Below are 23528 nucleotides of genomic sequence, written 5' to 3' on the forward strand. Positions count from 1 at the left end.
CCATTAGTATTTGCAGTATTAGATAAAATAGACAGAATGGACAGCAGTGTGAGCAGCCTCTTCTTACCTCAGCATCATAGGTATTTCCAGTATTAGATAAGATAGACAGATTGGACAGCAGTGTGAGCAGCCTCTTCTTACCTCAGCACCCATGGTATCTCCTGTATTAGATCAGATAAACAGGGTGGACAGTAATGTGAGCGGCCTCTTCTTACCTCAGCACCCCTGGTATCTCCAGTATTAGATCAGATAGACAGGGTGGACAGCAATGTAATAAGCATCTTCTTACCTCAGCATCCCTGGCATCTCCAGTATTAGATCAGATAAACAGGGTGGACAGCAATGTGAGCAGCCTCTCCTTACCTCAGCACCCCTTGTATCTCCAGTATTAGATCAGATAGACAGAGTGGACAGCAATGTAAGCAGTCTCTCCTTACCTCAGCACTCTTGGTATCTCTAGTATTAGAACAGATACACAGGGTGAGCAGCAATGTGAGCAGCCTCTTCTTATCTCAGCACCATTGGTATTTCCAGTATTAGGTAAGATACACAGGGTGGACAGCAGTGTGAGCAGTCTCTTCTTACCTCAGCACCCCTGGTAACTCCAGTATTAGATCAGATATGGTGGACAGCAGTGTGAGCAGCGTCTTCTTACCTCAGCACTCCTGGTATCTCTAGTATTAGAACAGATACACAGGGTGGACAGCAGTTTGAGCAGCCTCTCCTTATCTCAGCACCATTGGCATCTCCAGTATTAGATTATCATTATTATTATTTATTTACATAGCACCATTAATTCCATGGTGCTGTAGATGAGAAGGGGCTACATCAAAATACGAATATCACTTACAGTAAACAAATTACCAATGACAGACTGGTACAGAGGGAAGAGGACCCTGCCCTTGCGGGCTTACATTCTACAGGATTATGGGATCAGAATGACAGAATGGAGCAGCCTCTTCTTATGTATGCACCCTTGGAATCTCCAGTATTAGATCAGAATATCTACTGGGAACACATGCTCCTCAACATGAAGGGAAGGGACATAAATGCTGCATAAGCTTACAGTCAACTATCATACTACTATTCTAAAGGCTCACTCACGCAACTGTATAACCCCTGCCATCCGATGTTATCTGATAGCACTCAGACCAATGTTCTACTATGGGACAGGTCACTTTTTTTTTCTCATGCTGATTCGGCATGAGAGAACAGTTGCAACATGCTGCGAGTGCATCTGATAAACAGATCACGCGCACCCATACAAGCCTATGAGTGCATGTGAAACATCTTTCACAGAGAACGGAGAAAATGGAGAAATTAGATTCTCTGTCTTCTCCCTACCTATGATACGACTCTTATGCAAGAGAAGCGGATCACGCTAAGATGACACTCGAATTGAACTCTGACAGAGTTTGATCCAAGTGACATTAGCATAATCGTCTTGAGTCTCTCACGCGAGAGATTCAACATCTGTGTGACCACAACTTAAAACAAAGAGAATTCGCCTCACACTCTATCCGTAAAGTGATGCAAATAAAGTAATTTATTTATGTAGTCACATACAATATTTGTAGAGCAGAGAAGAAAAAACGTGTTTGAGCGACTATATTCAATTGACGTTTCGACTGATCTCCGGTCTTACTCAATATGCCGCCTTATAGTAGGAAATGCCAGAAGGGGGGCTGTAATGGGTGTAGCTTGATGGAAGCCCCCACATGACTGCGTTGCCGAGAGGAGGGGTTTGCAGTTTAAATAAAAACAGGGATTGTCAGGGGATTGGTGGGATTTTAAATAAGGGGGCGTTTTTTAGTGGGACAAGGAGGCGGGGGTCTGAATAGTGCGGGAAGAAGTCACTTCTGAGGTGACTAAGGAAGAGAGAAGCCCACCCTCCCTCCCATTTTGTTTTTTCCGTATCGGTTTGAGTGTATAGCTTTTGGTGGAGCGTAGTTTGGGGTAGGTTTTTCATTAGTCAGGTCAATTTTGAAGAAAATTTTTTGTTATCATCGTCACAGTGGCAGGTTGGCGGGGGGTGGGGTTCTTGGAGTTGGTGATGACGTTTTTATGGGGTTGATCTGGCTTTTGTTTACGGACTCTGGACGGGGAGTTTACCTCGGGAGCTTTGGGGTTTGGTTTGCCCGAAATGGGTTACATGGTGCCCTCGAGCTGGTGGTCACGGCTGAGGGTAAAGAAGTGTTTGGTTTTTTGTTTGGTGGTGGCTTTCTGCCAATTTTTTGAGCCAGATTTTTATTAGCTCCAAGAACCCTCCCCTCAAGGTTTTTACATATGGTATACATGTTTTTATTCATGTTATTGTTTGTTTAATAAAATGGCCGCTGTGGCCAAATTATCCAAAGAAAATTACGTGTTGTGTCTTAATTTTAATTTTGGCAGGAGGAGTGGTGGACGGTACACAGGGTATGGGGGGGTTAGGAAGATTGGGTACGGAGAAGACCCAGTCTTGGCGATACGCGGTCATGCGTGGTCCTTGTGAATATAGGAAGTAGGTGTCCCGCGCTCTGCCTCCTTAGATAGTGTGCGTTATTGTGTCGGCTCTCATTTCCTACTATAAGGCGGCAAATTGAGTAAGACCGGAAATCGGTCAAAACTTCAATTGAATATAGTTGCTCAAACACGTTTTTTCTTCTCTGCTCTACGAATATTGTATGTGACTACATAAATATATTACTTTTTTCGCATCACCTTACAGATAGAGTGTGCGGTGAATTCTCTTTGTTTGGATTCGGGGTCCCAAGGGCCCATTTCACCAGCACCTCGCCTTTGGACGGTGTGTCGGACAATTTATTCTATTTTGACCACAGGTTAAGACCGGTTTCTGCTAGTGTAACAATATGGTGGCCAGTTCGAAGCTCTATTAATTTACTAGTGAAAACAAAGATGATTTGCTAATGTAAACTATTTGGAAATGTGTTCATAATCACATTTTCTTTAGTTATTTTTTTTAGATTCCTGGAGAACCACCTTAATGAGCACCATGTAATGCTTCATATTTCCTCTAGTTGAACTGCGGGGGAACTGAACAATTCCTGCCAGGTTCCCCCATGAATTACATCTGATCATTGAGGGTCCCAGTAGCCCAACATCCTATTACAGTTTATCTCCAGGCTATGCTTCTAGCAAAAAAGAGGATTTCTAATGTGGACAACCCCTTCAACATTGATGGTTTTGTGAATATTCCAAAATTATATATTGTAGAAGCTGTCCTCCACAACACCTTCCTTTGATACCCTACTGACTAATTGATTTATTATTTGCAGCCCAGAGCAAGGAAAGAATAAATTACCAACTGCTGTAGACATATGTGTCAGGAAGGAGGGAATCACTTTTAGACCATTTAGTCGGTGATCACCACTAATTATTGTAATTCTGCACCCTATGATTCAGAATAGGTATGAGAATTTTCATGTTTGTACGTCATATGCATTATGTTACAGATTCAGAGTGGAAAGTGACATGCGGTGTAAATTATAAATGCACGGCATATGAATTTATTTTGTCAATTTTCACAGCGGTTTTCATCCTTTCAGTCCATCAGATGAAATATGCTGCAGGTTTGCCACAAAATCCATATTGCAAACTCACAGATTTCTCTTTGGATTTGCCACTAATTTGCTGCAAGATCCATAGGTGGCTTTGCAGCACAAACAAACTTACATTTCAGGGCGTTTTTCTGGATAGTTGTAATTGTGGTGGTCACAGAAGCTTTCACCAGACCTCCTACTATACTACAGAAATCCCTTGCTTTCCCAGAATTTGGAATTTCATTTTCTGTGCCTCGGAATAGAACAGATTGCAGATTTATTCCAAGGAGTCTTTGTTGTGCGGTGTTCAGAGAGAGAGGGAATTGCAGTAGACGTGTGTACTGTAAACTTCTGATCCTTATTTCATCTACTCGTCTCCCCAGATGTTGAATTGTTTTACCTGTGGAGTTGTAATCAAGAGTCGGCTTTTATTTTTACCATTTTTGAAAAAAAAAAAATTTGTAGGAAAGCGGCAATCTGTAATTGTGACTAATCTTTTAAATGGCGGTATCAAACAGAAGCAGCGGGATGGACTGTTCTCTTATTACCTCGAACAAAGGGAATTAGAGGCGAGGAAAATGAAAGATCAGATGTCAGGAACCTAACAATTCATTTTCACCTACCGCACATGCTGTTTCTTTGGTTCAGCCTTTAAGTAATATCGGTAAATTGCAGAGGTGGCCCTCTCTTCGGCTCAGGTTAAGGACACAGGTACTAAATGGTTTGTGCTCAGTGGTTTTCACAAATTGAAAAATTCTGAATTCCAAAGCAGCCCCAAATCTCTTACACAATGTAAAGCTTAACTAGTAATAATAAATACCTGGCAACATATTCCTGCATCCAGAGCTGCCAAAAACATTGCTTTATGTTTATACAACTGTACCACAGTCAGTGCATACGCAGATTTGCTAAAAAAAAACAACATTTATGGAATGTTGGAGATTATTTCTAACAGAATAGGGTAAATGGATTTTCTGGGTTAGTGACCACATCGTCTGCATAGGTCATCGGCAAATTTTTTTGGGTTACTGTTAGTCTTTGCGTGCAGTGGACTTAGCCACCCAGCAAAAAGTAGCGAGAGGAGGCCACGCACCCCAGTGGTGGCCCCAAAAACATAATATACTAGTAATATGAATTGTGTGTACTGTAGGGATTTCACTCTTTGGTAGTTGCCAGGTTCACATAGGCACTAAACTTCTTTGTGCAAACAGGAAAGTTTATTAGACTTCATAAACTTTCACATATGGGAAAACAAAAAGCCTTTGCTCTGGCATAAAGGTGAAATGAAAACTAACCGAAAATAAAGAGTCCATTTGTTGGCACGAGATGCAGGTCGAGTTTCTAGTCAGAGACAAAACACCAGAGGTCTTCCCGCCTTCACTCAAAGACCCTTATGGATCAGTTCGCCTGTTCGTTTACACCAGCTGCACCTCCTGGATTGGAGGATGGGAACAACCAGTCCTAGCCCAGCTCTTCCAGTTGTTCCTTAAACCCGGACCCACATTCCAAAACATCTCTGAGCACTATACGTGGTGGAGCTTGCTAGGCACCTCGATGACGCATATACTCCATCCAGGGCCTGTCCAACTTCTTTCTTACTATATATATATATATATATATATATATATATATATATATATATATATATATATTCATTATGTTAGTGTATATATAGGCCATAAATATTGGGTTGGTTGAGGGCCAATCCCAACATTTGTAATTTATTTTTGTTGGTAAACAAATTATTGACAAAACATATTGCATGATGTATGTGAAGCTGCTTTATGTGCAGGATTCTATTCATTTGTAAATCACCTTGTTGCAATTAAGTATTTTACATGATATGTATGGAGAGGACTAGTGATGAGCGAGTGTTCTCGTTGCTCGGGTTTTCCCTCCGAGTATTTATGACTGCTCGGAGATTTAGTTTTCATCGTGGCAACTGAATGATTTAGAACTATTAGCCTGCTTGATTACATGTGGGGATTCCCTAGCAACCAGGCAACTCCCACATGTAATCAAGCTGGCTAGTAGCTGTAAATCATTCAGCTGCTGGGATGAACACTAAATCTCCGAGCTGTCAGAAATACTCAGAGGTCACCCGAGCGTGCTCAGGAAAACCCGAGCAACGAGTACACTCGCTCATCACTAGAGAGGATCAAAGATAAAAAACAAAATGAGCAAATACCCTGTAGTAATTAGATAAATAATAATAATACATATAAATAAAAAAGCGGCCTTAGTTAACATCGCTTTAATTAAAAAAAAGCACAAAAGTCACCATGACAAGGTGTTTTGGGGCTGTTCATTGTGTTTATCTAGTTTTCCAGGGACAGATGTCTGAACAGTCGGGACCCAGGTCCTACTCTGCCTTCATCTATTTTTACATCTGCTAACACATAGTGAGGTGAACACGAGTTAGTTACCATCCCAATTGGGGTACACCTTGTCGTGGTGGAATGTTTTTTTTTTTTATCAAACCAATGTTAAATAAGTAGCCTGTGTTATATACATGTACTGTTGCTATATATGTACTACAAGGTATTTCCTTATTTTGTTTTTTTCCTAGGTTATGTTTCTTAAATGGCCACACCTATGGATTGCACTTATACCAACATATGCTCTGGCTCAATTTTGGGGGGGGGGGGTTGTGGTGCATCTGGTGATATAAACAGAACACAGAACAAGCCCTGGAAAAAAGTAATCACTTGTAGGGTGTGCCACATTTGGCATGTGCCACAAAGTAGACTGCTCCATGCATTTGTTTTTAAGTGCTGTTTTAATTACTTTAGTGAGTAAGATACATACCTTTCCAGTCAAGCAGATCTACTCTATATACAGTTTGATCGATTTAGGTACCTTGTCACATGGATTTATCCACTTTATTCATCAGGGATGCCTGCTGTTTCATTATGGATTTTCTGTTGGACTGATTACTTGGAAACGAAGGACTCTGTTCACATTATCCTTTATCTGTGTTAGGTGGTGAGCTCTCTTCCCATTTCTGCCCAATGTTGTAGCATAGTGTTTTTTTGTTTTGCAAATTTTTAGAGTTTATTAGAGCACTGCAACATGGTCAATATTTGCACCTTGTAGCAAGCTTCTTTGTTACTCCATTTTTCCATTCCCTTCTGCAAAAAAATAGTCCTGTTTTTCTAATCTCATACAACCCTTGTAAATGTCCAGTACAGTACAGTCTGTAGATAGAAAATCCACTCCACAGGAAGAGTCTGACTGCTGTCTTCTAGACGTGATAAAATCAATTTGCAAATGGTCATGATAATCCTAAATCTATTAACACAGCCAGAGATTTGGCTTTGTCATATAATATTCATGAAATGGCCAGAAATTACCTGTATTTTTTTAAGGTTATGTTTCAATTCATTCTACTGAATAGAAGTCTAAGGTGAATTAATAGTCTACAGCAAGAAAGGCAATGATTCAATATAGGTCTGTTTCCGCCATAGGGACCATCATCTACGGATTTATAGGGAGGATACAAGTTTAGAATAGTTAGTAGTTGTTGTATTTTGGGCACGTTTCATTATCTAGAACCCATGATGATCTGCATTTATGATGAGGAGGGGTCCTGCGGGATAGGGAGGGATATGGCTATGCCGATGGCGGTAACATAATTATTTCAGATATAACCCTCTCTCTATGTAAAATACAATTTGTTAATAGTAGCATTCGTCGGCTGTGCTGCAGTGATACGTTTATTAGAGTAATGAAGGACGTTAGTTGCGAGCTTTCAGCAGTATCTCACCAACTTCCTCAGGCTATTCAGGGAAATGGAGGATTCATTAGCTGTAAAAAAATAAGTTCTACTTTTCTACCTATTCTTTTTCCTATTCTTTTATAGTCTTTCTTGTCTTAAACCAGATAACATGGAAAATCTAGATTATACCCGGAAATAATTTTGCTATTTTACTTATTAGAAATTCATACAATTTAGGCAAAAAAAAAACATTTTTGAAGTAGTCTCCAACCTGTGACCTCCAAACCGTGAAGCCATGAAACGAAGCAGCCATGTAATCTCTGCTGACTTCCAACGTCAATCAACATGTATAGCCAAACATTGCAAGAACAGTGGGTGATGGGGGCTTAAAATAAGATTGTTGGCCAAATATAGATTTAAATACTAAAAAGAAAACATGGTTTGTTCACAAGACTTCCAATGCGTTGACAAACTGCCCTTAAATGGGTTGTCTAGCTTCAATAACGCATTTTATTAGTGGGTTTGCTTGAGTAAAAGCTTATTCCAAAGCAGTTGATGCTGGAATCCCAGGTGTTTTATTTTCCTGTAGTGCCTCCGCAGGTGAAATAAAGCATTAGACAGCTTTTCCATATAATGCACTGATGTGCGGGGTCCTCAACTCAAGCACAAACTTATCTGGGAGGGTCTTGTCCAGTTTTGATGGAGGTATTGTAATGTTCCAGAATCTTTTTAGACTTTTTATCTAACCACTATACAGATCTCTTCTGAAATTACCAATATTAGTGTTAGACGGTGTCTATGGTGTTTTACACGTTATAACTTTTGTGATAACTACAACTAATATATATTTTGGAACAGTGTCTGACGATATGTGCTAGCGGATTACTACATTGATTGCAGCCTGCAATATACATGGGTAGTGTATGTTATTTTCTCAGGTTTTCCACCTCATATGTATTCATCCCCATAGACTGCCAAGCAAACCCAGTACAGCAGCAGCAGCAGCCGACTCTTCTGCTCCTCAGGGGCCCACAGCCGATCAGATTTATCATCAACCTCTCTCTTTGTAATGTGAACACTGGGCTAATTCAGTTTGCAAAGGTTAAACAAGCTACTGTCAGTCACAGTCTGTAAAGCAGCAGTCATGAGCAAAAGGAAGAGCTGCTGGTGTGCGCACCCAACGCTGGGAATAGGGTTCATAGAGCATATTCCTTCCGCTCTGTTTTTTTAAATTGTAATCAGATGCCCAGCAGAAATGAGGCCCGGCTGTTATACTGTGTAATGCACACAAGGCTAATTCTCATTACATACTATGTACACTATATAGGTTTATGCCTATAAAATATAAAACTTCTGCAAAAATCGATCCAAAATATTTGTATGTTTCAGGTTTGTGTTCTTGGAGTTGAATGAGAGAGAAAAAATCTAGCTAGCTTCTGACAATTGAAAGCCTCCTGACATGTACAGCGGAGTAAATAATTTCCCCCATAAAATAACAATTCCGAACAATATTTTCTCAGAAATCTGTGTTGTGCCGTTCTTCTATCATGCCGCCAGGAAATATAAAAATAAATGTGCAACTGGGCATTAAAATGTGCCTTATCTGTATGGTGTGTACGGTGTCTATGCATTTAAAGAAGATTGCTATGCCACATGACCGGCAGCCAATCAGCAGATGCTATTGGGTAGCTGCACACTTACTTCCCTCCAATGAACCTCAGGCAAGTAGAAGTAGTGAGAGTTCACCCATTAGTGGTCACTGATTGGCTGCAGGGATCACAAGGCCTAATAATGTGATGCAACTTCAAGAAGACCTAGCCCCTACATTGCTGGAATGGTGCTAGTGTAGGAGGGGTGTATTATTTTTAATTTTACAACGGGAAGTATTTATTTTAAAAAGCGGTGGTCCAGGTTGTGGACAACTGCTTTAAGTCATTCATAAAAATTACATACGGTAGCTGTTTGGCCACAAGTTACTCTCCCGACTCTCCATTTCCCCGGAATGTTCAGCTCAGCTTGACTTAGTGTTCCTATGTTGTGTGTGTGAGAGCCTGTGCCAGACTCCTCTGGCAGTGGCTTACTCAAAAGAAAACAAAAGAATCGGCCCTTAGAAACCCAACAGGCTGGATGCTTCTTGTCCCCTACGTCATCTATCAGGGGAGAGTTGGAAGACCCCCATAGACTAAAGTCGACTGATATCGGCAGGTTCAGACAATTTTATTCTAAGGTGTATAGGGGCTTTTAGACAGTCTTCAATCATAATGACTACCTGCTGACTATCACATGTGGTAACACGGCGTGTGAACAAAGTCTAATTTATAATTTACAGGAGAAATAATGTAGGAGCACCCTAACATAAACTTCTAAGAAAAAATGTTGCAGGGTCAAGGGGAATACAAGTATGTGCTAAAAAGACATGTCAAGAGAGTTAGCAGGTTGGACATTGATGATTTTTGGATTTCTCAACCTAAAAAGAACTTCCCCATACAATCCCCACCTAACTGTATCTCAGAAAATGAAGAATGTTCAGACACTATGGCTGAGATTCATCATTCTTTATTTATTTTTATATAAGTTTGATTTTTCGCAATGGTACTCTAGTTCCATTGTGGAGTACAAAATCTCCTTTTTTTCACAGTTGAAGCTAATGTCACATTTTAACGCTTTTCAAAAGAATCATGCAACGTTTTACCCTAAAAAGCTGCAAAAGAACAATAAAACGTCCTTTAATTTGCACCAAATTCATCAAACGTCACACGCTATTAAAATTGATTTGACGTTTAGTCCACCAGGGAGAGCGAAAAGGCAAAATTGAAAAATTACTTAAAAAAAAAATAAAACCTCAAATCGTGAATATTGACTTTTTCCGTGAACTGCAGGCCTCTAGTTTCCAGGAGTTCCCTCTCATTTATTCATTAAGCAAAACACTTCACATTCAGAAGTACAAACATACAGTGGATTAATGTAAAGACAGGTAGAAGATAAAATGAAAAAAAGGCCCTGTGGAAGATATTTTCTACTGGCTACCACCATGCTGAGCAGAGAAGTATTCAATAGCGAACAATCTAGTGCTCGCTTGGCAGGGTCTGCCTCTGCCTGTCTTACATTTTATTTCAATCTGTTTACAATAGTCACGCTTTGACAGCGAGTCTCTTTATAAACACTACTAACGAGTCTTGTCTAATTATTTCCAAAATTGGCAGTTACGCATTGTATGGTATAATTAGAGTTCATTAGAATAGGAGCTGTGAGTTTATACTTGGTAGTGACTGGATCTTTACACTACAAATGCCTGGTTATGTACAGTGCAATGTGTAATTAATGCTGCTTGTTTTCTGCTCTTACTTATGCTAATTATTAATTTAAAAAATCTGGAGTGGGGTGCAATGGTTGTACAATTAAGGGTGTAAACAGAATTTTAGGAAACACTATCCTATTTTTGGAATCGTCTTTTGTGTTTTTTTGTTTTGAGTTAACTTTCGTCAAAGGATTCCAGTTCCAAAAGATCCCCATACTCTTTAGGTTGAAGTAGTCAGAACCTGTCAATTTCAGTGGGACCAGCCTTTTTTCTGATGCGTATGGGGGTTCCACTACCACTGAGAAGGTGCTAGAGTTTTCTGACATTGGTGTTCTCCACCCTATAAAACATACATGAGTTCTTAGTTGAGCTCAACATTCATGTATACAGTGCAGACCAAAAGTTTGGACACACCTTCTCATTTAAAGATTTTTCTGTATTTTCAGGACTATGAAAATTGTACATTCACACTGAAGGCATCAAAACTATGAATTAACACATGTGGAATCATATACTTAACAAAAAAGAAACAACTGCAATTATGCCTTATATTCTAGGTTCTTCAAAGTAGCCACCTTTTGCTTTGATGACTGCTTTGCACACTCTTGGCATTCTCTTGATGAGCTTCAAGAGGTAGTCACCGGGAATGGTTTTCACTTCACAGGTGTGCCCTGTCAGGTTTAATAAGTGGGATTTCTTGCCTTATAAATGATGTTGAGACCATCAGTTGTGTTGTGCAGAAGTCTGGTGGATACACAGCTGATAGTCCTACTGAATAGACTGTTAGAATTTGTATTATGGCCAGAAAAAAACAGCTAAGTAAAGAAAAATGAGTGGCCATCATTACTTTAAGAAATGAAGGTCAGTCAGTCCGAAAAATTGGGAAAACTTTGAAAGTGTCCCCAAGTGCAGTAGCAAAAATCATCAAACGCTGCAAAGAAACTGGCTCACATGAGGACCGCCCCAGGAAAGGAAGACCAAGAGTCACCTCTGCTTCTGAGGATAAGTTTATCCGAGTCGCCAGCCTCAGAAATCGCAGGTTAACAGCAGCTCAGATTAGAGACCAGGTCAATGCCACAGAGTTCTAGCAGCAGACACATCTCTACAACAACTGTTAAGAGGAGACTTTGTGCAGCAGGCCTTCATGGTAAAATAGCTGCTAGGGAACCACTGCTAAGGCCAGGCAACAAGCAGAAGAGACTTGTTTGGGCTAAAGAACACAAGGAATGGACATTAGACCAGTGGAAATGTGTGCTTTGGTCTGATGAGTCCAAATTTGAGATCTTTGGTTCCACAGAAAAGGTGAACGTATGGACTCTACATGCCTGGTTCCCATCATGAAGCATGGAGGAGGAGGTGTGATGGTGTGGGGGTGCTTTGCTGGTGACACTGTTGGGGATTTATTCAAAATTGAAGGCATACTGAACCAGCATGGCTACCAGAGCATCTTGCAGCGGCATGCTATTCCATCCGGTTTGCATTTAGTTGGACCATCATTCATTTTTCAACAGGACAATGACCCCAAACACACCTCAAGGCTGTGTAAGGGCTATTTGACCAAGAAGGAGAGTGATGGGGTGCTACACCAGATGACCTGGCCTCCACAGTCACCAGACCTGAACCCAATCGAGATGGTTTGGGGTGAGCTGGACCGCAGAGTGAAGGCAAAAGGGCCAACAAGTGCTAAGCATCTCTGGGAACTCCTTCAAGACCATTCCCGGTGACTACCTCTTGAAGCTCATCAAGAGAATGCCAAGAGTGTGCAAAGCAGTCAAAGCAAAAGGTGGCTACTTTGAAAAACCTAGAATATAAGACATAATTTCAGTTGTTTCACACTTTTTTGTTAAGTATATAATTCCACATGTGTTAATTCATAGTTTTGATGCCTTCAGTGTGAATGTACAATTTTTATAGTCATGAAAATACAGAAAAATCTTTAAATGAGAAGGTGTGTCCAAACTTTTGGTCTGTACTGTATGAAGAAATCTCTCTAAACACATGCACACCATTCTTGGCAGTGCATGCAATTTTTTTTAGTCTCTGGCACATCTCCTTTAAGAACATGGGATCAGACATGTTGAAATTCAACAGGCTCAATACTTTTATCCCCTGCCAAACATTCCATACACATTAACTGGTTTTACAGTTCTACTGATATTCTGCTCACAAAATGGCTGTCCCAAAAGTTAGTCGGTTTGGCATTGTACATGTCACAATAAAGTGGTCATCGTTGTTGTTCTTCCCCCTATCCTACATAATCAATGAACTAACAAAAAACAGCTACATCGCACAGTTTATTAATTGGGCACCATATCACTGTATAATTTGACCATTATATGGTGTACCATAAGAAGGAGCATCAACAGGCCTGTGCAAAGTATTTTTCATGAGCAGTGAATATGGTGATCTGCACTTGCTGAGCTCTACCTTGCTGATGTAGCTTTCAGATGTAGAAGTAGGGATATTCTCAAGTTGTCTTTAGGGCAGCTCACAGCTCTGCATTCTCATTACGTCCTTCTGGCTGAGAGGGTGCTCTTCGTTGAGTGAAAGTTCAGGTGCTCCATCCTGCTACAATACAATAACAGTCTGTCACTGTTTTCTCTGAGTCTACACTGTTATCGCTACATTTACATAAAGAAATAACATAGCATTTCAACAAACACACAGCTCAGAAAAATGAGAGCTGTGATTCGGAGAGCTACTCTGGAACTTGCCAATTCTTAGGTTTGTCATTATGCAGGACTGATAAGAGCAACTTGGTCAGAAGCTGAGTGGTTTGGGTGAGGGAGGTGAGCAAGTAACTGCTGTATAACAGTCAATGGAGATAGCTGTTTGAGCTGTTAAGAGTTAACTCCTCTTCTGGAATGTATTTATTTACACACCTGACCAGGCTGGTGAAGTTCCATGGAAACAAGCTGCATACTATGTAAGATAAAAGCTTACAGCAAGAGAATGAAAGAAGATAACCTACTAAAGCAAATTAGTTTTACAAGAATTCCCCTTTAAAACAATGCTAACACTAGCATAATAAATGACATGGTAGTGAGGGATGCTTTTATTCAATATACAGTGGGGTCCAGACACTTTACATTATGACTTTATTTGGGTAAGTAATGTTTTTAGAACTGAGATCTGCTAATATGGGATTGTCACTATTCAAAGTGGCTGTCAGCCAATAGTATTGTCCAAGGGATGAGCTCCAATTAATTATATTGTAGTGGAGCCGTCCCATCAGTGTCATAGTTGTCACTCCTTATCCTCATGCCTCTATTACTATATTTGGATGATAATAGAACTTTGATTCTCATGTAGCAAAGATAATCCCGAGGCTTAATCCTTATAGATTTGAAGAAAAAAACAGCAAGTATTTGTAGTGTATTAATATGTCGTTTGTGCTGGAGACCCCCACAAAGGATCATTAATTTACTTGTTTAGAAATTATTCCTACACTAATGGACTGTTACAACGAGCTGGTCGCTCTTGTCGGTACATTAGAGCATCAGTAATCTGAAACTACTTCGCCATTGCTACGAATAAGAGTGATGTATGTACTGAAATATCTTAATTTCTACATTTTCAGACCCCACATGTGTTGGATGAAATATATGACTAGTCTGTATTATTTTTTTCTTTACTTTTATTTGACTTGTAGGCCGTAAGCAATACTGTTGAAGGATATAGGTGTCACAACGGTATATGTATCTAAGAGCGTAGACCTTGGTGTGGGTAAAGAGTCACCAGCAGTTGTGTGGGAAAAGATGTGGGCTTCATGCTAATTATTTTGTTTCCTAATATCTCTGTGATCTATGGCTCCAAAATGGTTAATACCGATAACCTGGTTGTTGTGGTGCAGTGAAGTGGTTATTGTAAGCATTGCTGGTGGTCTTGGAGAGTGAAGGGCATTAATTTCAACATCCCTGATGGTCTAGGGCAATAATGAAAGTTTATACTAGCACCCCTGGTGGTGAAGAGGTTTATCTTACCTGATATTTAGTCGGTTAATAACCACCCAAAGGGGCTACAGATGTGGAGCAGCGAGGGATAGAGAGGACTATAGAAGGGTACAATTATACAGGATGAGTGGACCAGCCTAAGATCATAACTAGGTAGGAATGTAGTGGGGTTAGTTTCTAGGCCCACCTGTCCCAAGATATTAAAAGTGACCAAGATTTCCTGATTTTAGTTTTTTATGTTACCCTCTCATCTGTCATTGGTTTGCTTTCCAATTCAGGTAGATAGGTGAGTTTGTGTGGCGGACTAGGACTTTGTAAATTACAAATACCATAAATTCTTTACTGGTAAATTAATAATAAATATTAAAATATTAATTACTATTTGATTTAAGTGGAAGTAGCTGTGATTTCATATTTATGAATATGATAATTATTAACATACTGTGGAGGATTGGACCATGACGGCATTCTCTCAAGGACAGGGTAATGAAAGCAAATGCCTTAGGTGGGCCTGACCACATGCTGCCCTCAAAGAAAACCTCCAGCAAGGAGATAAGTTCTCCTCCATTAGATCTACATGTTCTCACTGCTGACAAATTGTGTGGCCATTTTCTTACAATTTTAATAGCAGAATTAAAATTACCTACAACTAGAGCGCCAGATATTGAGTAGGAGATGACGGTTCTGGTCTCCACAGGAATGTAGACACCAGAGTAGTCACCCACTGACTAGACAATGACTCAAGCAATGACTCAAGCAATCAGTGCTGCCTTGCAGCCAATTCATCAGTCAATTCCCAGTGACTCATTACCTCAGGTATTACTGGATTATCCCTTAATATGTTACTATATTACATAAGGTAGGTTTATTAAAGGGTACCCCCGACACAAGAGTTGGACGTAGTGTCTACAGGGTAGGCCATACCTGTCTGATAGATGCAGGTCCTATATCAAGGTACCACACCTCACTAAGAAATGAGTGTCCCCAGACTCTTGCCTTGTGAGGGACATTTGAATGGAGAATGTAGAGGTGACCAGGCGTCTTAGACCTCTACCTATTCACTTCTATGGGAGTTTTGAAACATATGAGCATGCTTACATGGCTGTTTCTGTAACTCTCATAGAACAAATTGCAGAGAGTTGTGCTGATGGCCACAAATTAGGTAGGAAATTGCCTCCAATGGATTTATCAGAAATGTCCAAGATGGAAATACCTTTAAAAAATTCATAAGCTACACTGACCATAAAAATCTGAATGTTGTAAGCTAAAGACTTCTGAGTTTTTGAATGACATATTGTTCTGTTCCTCTACATACTGTAAATATAGAAGTCACTATGGTGAATGCCTGATGACCTGGTCCATATATATTTAATCTGCATTTCTACTGTGGCCATTTATGGTATGAATTATTCATATTCAGCACTTACTATATAAAACATACATGCATGCTTTTAACATGGTCTTCTAACATGCAGGGTCTATATGTTGACATTCTTCAAGTCTTTTAAGCTTCTTATTTTAAGCTTCATTCTTGAAGCTCGCCTTCTATTATAGATCAATGAAGCATGATCATCATGACAACACAGCTTTTCCTACAATTGGAAACCAGCACCCCTCTCTCTATCTCTCTCTCTCTCTCTCCAATCTCCATCCACCTTCAATTTCTCATGGCAATGAGATGACCAGCTTCTATGTAAGGGCTCATTCAAATAATACTTGTACTTATTGTAGTTTTAGGGGCTGTTCACACTTGTGTATTTTTGCAGTTCACAACATAACACGGATACGAGTCTGATTTTATCTGGATCCAAAGTCAAATTCACCATTGGAAGCCTATGGGTCCATGAAAAATTTGGACAGCACTCTGATGTCATCCGTGTACTGGAGGATTTTCATGTTTGCTAGGAGAAAATTCTGGTGTGCAAACAAAATGATGAAACTCCAACTAAATACGCAGAAGAAACGCGAATGAAAATCTGATCCAAAATACTGTTACTTTTTTTTTGCATATGAAAAAAATCACTGATGTTTGAATGAGTACTTAGACCACCTAAAGAAAACTGTTGTTGCTGACATAATGCTGATGCCATGATGATCTGCCGTGCCCTATTTTGGTCCTATGGCAGTCCATGCATTCAGATCCAGGAAAGCAATGTGAATATCTGAATTCTTATTGTAGGGCAAAAAATGTTTGGAGAGCTCCTATGGACGTAGCATCCGTATATAATGCCCAAAATATTCTACCACTAGATCTCCAGATAATACTGCCGAATTGTGCCTACTATCAGTGCCACATTACAACAAGCTTTTGACTGCTCAATCAAAAAGCAGAAGTGTTCTACTCCAATGTCAGTTACATGGTGGACCACTGCTAGTCACCAAGAGTCTTGGCACTGCAAGAAGTGTATGGTAGGAATGGAATTGTGACGTCCCACTTACCCTGAGCCTGTTTCATCAGTTTCAACTTGTGATTGCCAAAACTAGACCATGAAACAACTAATACCCAAAACATTCTCTACCTGGTGAGCCAGGAGGTTAGAACTTAAGAAATTAGGTGGAGATCTTATTAGTCATGGTTGCTAAAAAAAAATGAAGATTTAGGGCTACACTGCGACGTGGTGTTTCACAGCAATTTGCAGTTGAACGACCAAGGATATCAGTGCAACTTGAAAAAGTTGCACACAAGACGCAGTCGCACATGGATTGCGTTGAACTCTATGGCAAGTTCAACTACGTTGCGTATGACAATCAATCAACACCTTTTTTAAAACTTTTGCAACATTTTGCTGCAGCATAAGAAATCATTAGAATCGACTTGTGTAGCTTTCTTCCATTTTGCAGAAAGTATTAAGTGAGTTGCCCTAACTCTTAATATTTCCATCTAAATATCCAAAAACATTTGTTTTTATAGGATAAACTGGCACAGGGACAACGTTCCATTTACATCGGTATGTCTGCCCCAGTGTGTCTTACCCAGTGTGTCTTACCCCTGTTTGCTGGCTCCAGAGGCAACTTCTCCTGTTTGTGTGGCTATGATTGGAGACATCCCGCAGCTCTGTCCTGCCCTTGATGTATATCTTTTAACCAACGCCCAGACGCTACTTAGAAGAGTTTCTGTCTCTCTATTCCGTTCACTTCTTTGTCCCGATCTCACAGCTTTTAATAATGATGCAAATTCCTCCTGCAGATTTGCAGACTATTACTGGATCCTGTGACAGTCCAAACCCCTGCTGGGATTTCTGAATGTCTGGGTTTTTTCAGCCCCCAGTGCATCTGCTTTCCTAGCAGCTTCTTCCTCACACTGACAGAAGGATTTCAATGTCTTCTACTTTTTTTAATTTATTTAAGCCATCAGTAAAGCCTAACAAATATGGATAAAATCTATTTCTGGATTCATTTTCTTGAGGGGCGCTTATACATTTCTCTGTTGGGCTTCAATGGAAATGTTGAAAGTGTTGAAAAACTTTTTAGGACTATGAAATATTTGTGTGCCTGAGTGTTTTCCGCTGTAGTGATGTATTTAGAGGACGACGACTGTCAGAGCTGAGACTTTCAACATTGTGCATAAATGAAGTAACATAATATGGCTCATTTCTATTTAATGCTGTAAGATTTCCATCTCAGGGACACGAAGGCGACTAAACTTTACAGAAAAAGAATAGATTGCGGGCTTACCACGTTTCAATAGTATTGATGCTTGGATCGGCCTTATCCCTTGGGTGCCGAAGGAAAGTGAGAAAAATCGGCACTTCTGATGGCAAAATAATAAATCTTTATTTTGGATACTTTAAAAAAGTATTCCCATACTTTTAGAAAAACTACAGCTAAGGGAGTACGTAGCGGCAGAAACGCGTCAGTTTTTTCTGTCGTTTTTTTATGTATCCAAAATAAAGATTTCTTATGTCACCATCAGAAGTGCCGATTTTTTTCTAACTTTTCTTCAAGATTGCTAAACTTTACATCCAAAAGAAAAAAGGTGGACTGACAGCACTCACAAAGCCGGAATCTTGTTCGTGTTAAACTTTACATATCTTGCCTCCAAATACAATGCAGGTGAACGCAGTCTATTGTTGTCTGTTATCAGTCATTTTAAGCTGAATAGATGCGGACTGCTGTTTTTCAATGAAATTTCCCCCCAATTCCTGCTCTGTAATTTATACAGATATTTTGTACCTCACACCTCTAGCAATATTTACATTAATTGCATTATACTACTTTATTTTATTTTTTTTGTCTTTTTTTGACCTGTAGGCGTCACTAGTCTCACTACTAGCTGGGTAACATGGCTTCAAAGCGTGTAAAAGGCTTAGTAGTATTTATTTTATGCACTCAGAAACTGATTTACTGGGCCCCAATCACTCAGCCTGGCTTTATATCATGCTGAGCCAGAAGCCATATGAATGATAACTCATGAAAGCACATGGTAATGCTGTGTATACAGACCTTGTATGACAACACACACAGAAGTCACCTGTTCGCAAATCATGTGCCGACATATGGTGCAATGCTTCTGGAAGAAAATATCTTCGTAGTACTGCATCCAATTGTACATGTCTGCTGTTTATTTTTTATGGATCTACGAGTAAAAACATCAATGTGCCAATGTGAAAAAAATAGGCCAAGGTATGTTCCTAGCAGGATACGGATTTATACAGCATTTATTATTATCTATCATTATTTATGATTATCTATCTTCACTAAATACAGATTTTAACCATTAATTAAGAGTGAAAAATCAGTCCAGGGGGAGAAAGATGCAGATTTTTTAGATAAGATATATTACCACGTTTCTTATTTTCATGTGTACTATTGATTTGTGAAATAAAAATTAAAACAGAAGTTATTTTGTGTTTCCTCATAAATTAGACAAAGAACTCTAACATGGGATAGCATGAAACGGCCTAAAATAATAGGATCTGGATGGAAATGTTAATAAAAAAAAAAAAAACATTTTAAGGCATTTGTCCTCTTTAATAACGTTGATGACATTGATCGCAATGTCATTTAGACCTGTATTTCTATTGATATTATATTTCTAGATCCCTGACTCTTGTGAACATCAGCATAATCCTATTTCCAAATAACGACAGATTATGTTGTTCACATTGCCATCAAACCTGATTGCCGACCTCTTGTATAAGTCTGTGTTACATTATAATCCTGTCCTCCAGCATTTTCATGGCTGTTAGTGTTTTTATTACTTGTTTTTGTAAATATACGGCAGCGTTTCCATGTAATACCTGCTGTGAGGATTTCCAATCTAACCAACTGCAACGGGGTGATTACAGGAAGAAGTAAGAAGAATGACAAGAAATCTCGCCACTCTTCTATGGAGATAACTAGAAATCGTCAGGTCTAATATCTGCTTTCGGTATATAGAGCCATTATAATTTATAACTGCCAAAGGTTTGTGACTTGCCTAAGAGCTTGTGCCTATAGAAGAGTCCTGGGGGTTGGGAGAAGAGCGAGGGTACACAACCGTTTTCATGTACGAGTGCTAGCCATGGTTTTCATGGATAGCGCTCGAACCAATAATATTCTATAGAGTTGTGCACATGTCCGAGTGGTCCGTGGAAAAAATTGGAGACATATCCGATTTTGATCTAAGTGTTGGATCAGAATTGGCAATGCAAGTCTGAGTCCATGAAAGAAATCTGACCACACTCGGAGAAACTTTTTTTTTTTCTCCACAACCGAGAAAAACTGATGCCACTCTGATCAAATTCTGATCAGAATTATCTGCCCGTGTTTCTCAGATGTGGAGAGAGCGGTCCTGTTACCCCCACCCTAAAGGAAAACTTTTAGACAGAATATTTCTATTTATAAGTTAGATAAGCAGTCGGGTTATTAAAGAAGACACCCAGGGAAAGCTGTAGGTGGTGCTAGGTGTCATCAGTGGCATGCCATAAATTTCTGCACTATTTTTTGGGAGCAGAAAAATATTTCAAAGTCACGCAAGATTTAAGTCTTCCTGCCAACTGAAAGGGAGACCTCGGCTACCTCCCAAATACTATAGACGCCACCTTGGAAAGCAGCAGTCTTCAAATTATTTTCAATGTCGAAATGCCAAGCTACGACCTCTACAGAGCACATTCAGAGGACAGGAACTTGGTGTGATTGGTTCTTTAGCTGCCTGAAATGGACTTGGGCTATGTAAAAATTGGTAACGTTCAGTAAAGCTATTCTTAAGGTATGGTCTACTTGAGTTAAAAATGCAACACAATTTGTGTCTAAAACCTTCTGAAATACCAATTTGATACTGATAGGCAACAATACAACATAGTTGTCACTTGATTCTGAGAGTTTAGCGTCTCTGACAACTTACGTCATCTTTAAAGAGTCGCCGCTGTCATTGTTTAATTTTATTTTCTCAATAGTTTATTAATTGGTCTCCCTCTTACTACACTCTCCCCTTAATTGGTCTCCCTCTTACTACACTCTCCCCTATCAAATCCATCCTGAATGCTGCAGCCAGGATCATATTCCTCTCACTCCGCTAAACCGATGCCTCCACCCTGTGCCAGTCATTAAACTGGTTACCCATCCACTACAGAGTCCAATATAAACTTATCACTCTCACCCACGAAGCTCTCCACAGTTTGCATCACCCTACCTGTCATCCCTCATCTCCGTCTAAAACCATACCGTGTTCTTCTTTCAGCTAATGGCCTAAGAGTAACATCCTTAACAATCTGTACCTCCCACTCCTGTCTCCAAGACTTCTCATGTGCTGCACCAATTCTCTGGAACACACTACCCAGAATAAGTCAATTAATACCTAATACCCAAAGTTCTAAGCGTGGCCTAAAAACACATTTCTTTAGGCTGGACTATTGACTCACCTCACTTACTATTGCAGCTTTGCCCTTCCAGTATGTATCAGTACCTGTAAACACACTGGCTGGTGACCGGTTCATGCAGCGTTACTTGAATACCCCTATTTATTATATCGATGGATGGACCATACATTACAAGCACTTTTTACCATTTACCTTTTGTGCCTCCCCTCCTATTTCCTCAGATTGTAAGCTTGCTAGCAGGGTCCTAACTCCTCTTGGGATATGTTGACTTATGTGTTACCCTGCAATGCCTGATATTGTCTGTACAAGTCCCCTCCAAATTGTAAAGTGCTGTGGAATATGTTGGTGCTATAGAAATAAAAATTACTATTATTTCACATAATAATAAAAAACTTAATAAAAAAGCATACCAGAACGATCTACGGTACTTATTTCTCCTTCAGAACTGACTATTCATTTTCAAAATTCTCAGTTTATGGGTAAATCTGTCTGCTGTGAATATATGTATTCCAGTTCCTGAGATGACAGTTGATGCTCTTATAGTTCTATGAAGAAGTCTATTATCATTTCCGTAGAACTTACAGTAGAATGTCTGTGTCTACCTCCAGCTCCTCCCCTTGTCATCTCCATAGAACTTCTAAAAGCACCAACTGTCATTTCCTATCTCAGTAATGGGAAAATCTGTCTTTACTGAATATGGATTTTACAGATTTTACCCATGAGTTCAGAATGTATGATCAATCAATATGTGTATATACACTCACCGGCCACTTTATTAGGTACACCATGCTAGTAACGGGTTGGACCCCCTTTTGCCTTCAGAACTGCCTCAATTCTTCGTGGCATAGATTCAACAAGGTGCTGGAAGCATTCCTCAGAGATTTTGGTCCATATTGACATGATGGCATCACACAGTTGCCGCAGATTTGTCGGCTGCACATCCCAAAGATGCTCCATACAAGGCAGGATGGATCCATGCTTTCATGTTGTTTACGCCAAATTCTGACCCTACCATCCGAATGTCGCAGCAGAAATCGAGACTCATCAGACCAAGCAACGTTTTTCCAATCTTCTACTGTCCAATTTCGATGAGCTTGTACAAATTGTAGCCTCAGTTTCCTGTTCTTAGCTGAAAGGAGTGGTACCCGGTGTGGTCTTCTGCTGCTGTAGCCCATCTGCCTCAAAGTTCGACGCACTGTGCGTTCAGAGATGCTCTTAGGCCTACCTTGGTTGTAACGGGTGGCGATTTGAGTCACTGTTGCCTTTCTATCAGCTCGAACCAGTCTGCCCATTCTCCTCTGACCTCTGGCATCAACAAGGCATTTCCGCCCACAGAACTGCCGCTCACTGGATTTTTTTTCTTTTTCGGACCATTCTCTGTAAACCCTAGAGATGGTTGTGCGTGAAAATCCCAGTAGATCAGCAGTTTCTGAAATACTCAGACCAGCCCTTCTGGCACCAACAACCATGCCACGTTCAAAGGCACTCAAATCACCTTTCTTCCCCATACTGATGCTCGGTTTGAACTGCAGGAGATTGTCTTGACCATGTCTACATGCCTAAATGCACTGAGTTGCCGCCATGTGATTGGCTGATTAGAAATTAAGTGTTAACAAGAAGTTGGACAGGTGTACCTAATAAAGTGGCCAGTGAGTGTATATACAATATATATATATATATATATATATATATATATATATATATATATATATAATGGAGAACATAAATATTTGATACACTGCTGATTTTCCAAGTTTTCCCACCTACAAAGAATGGAGAGTTCTGTAATTTTTATGGTAGGTACACATCAACTGTGAGAGACCAGAATCTTAAAAAAAAATCCATAATATCACATTGTATGATTTTTACATAATTAATTTGCATTTTATTACATGGAATAAGTATTTGATACAGTAGAAAAACAAAACTTAATATTTGGTACAGAAACCGTTGTTTGCAATTACAGAGGTCAGACATTTCCTGTAGTTCTTGACCAAGTTTGCATACACTGAAGCAGGGATTTTGGCCCACTCCTCAATACCAGGGCTGGTTTTAGGCAAAGTGGGGCTCTAGGCAAAAGTTTAAAATGGGGCCCCAAATGCTAACATATTGCACCTCACACAGAAGCATTTCTGTTGTATTTACATGCGCTGATCTCAGGCCGCTAAACGAGTGTGATCGACAATATTGAAGTCGTTCGACACTTGTTTCCCAGCC

The 23528-nt window shown here is 39.9% G+C and overlaps 1 protein-coding gene across 2 annotated transcripts in view; it reads left to right on the forward strand.

Annotated features, from left to right (window-relative positions):
* The window catches only part of CDH4 (cadherin 4), a 1009876-nt gene that overhangs the window by 629697 nt on the left and 356651 nt on the right, over positions 1–23528 (forward strand). The gene's annotated exons all lie outside the window — the stretch shown is intronic.

This window comes from Ranitomeya variabilis, chromosome 4 (genome assembly GCF_051348905.1).
Source record: "Ranitomeya variabilis isolate aRanVar5 chromosome 4, aRanVar5.hap1, whole genome shotgun sequence".
NCBI classification, from domain to species: domain Eukaryota; kingdom Metazoa; phylum Chordata; class Amphibia; order Anura; family Dendrobatidae; genus Ranitomeya; species Ranitomeya variabilis.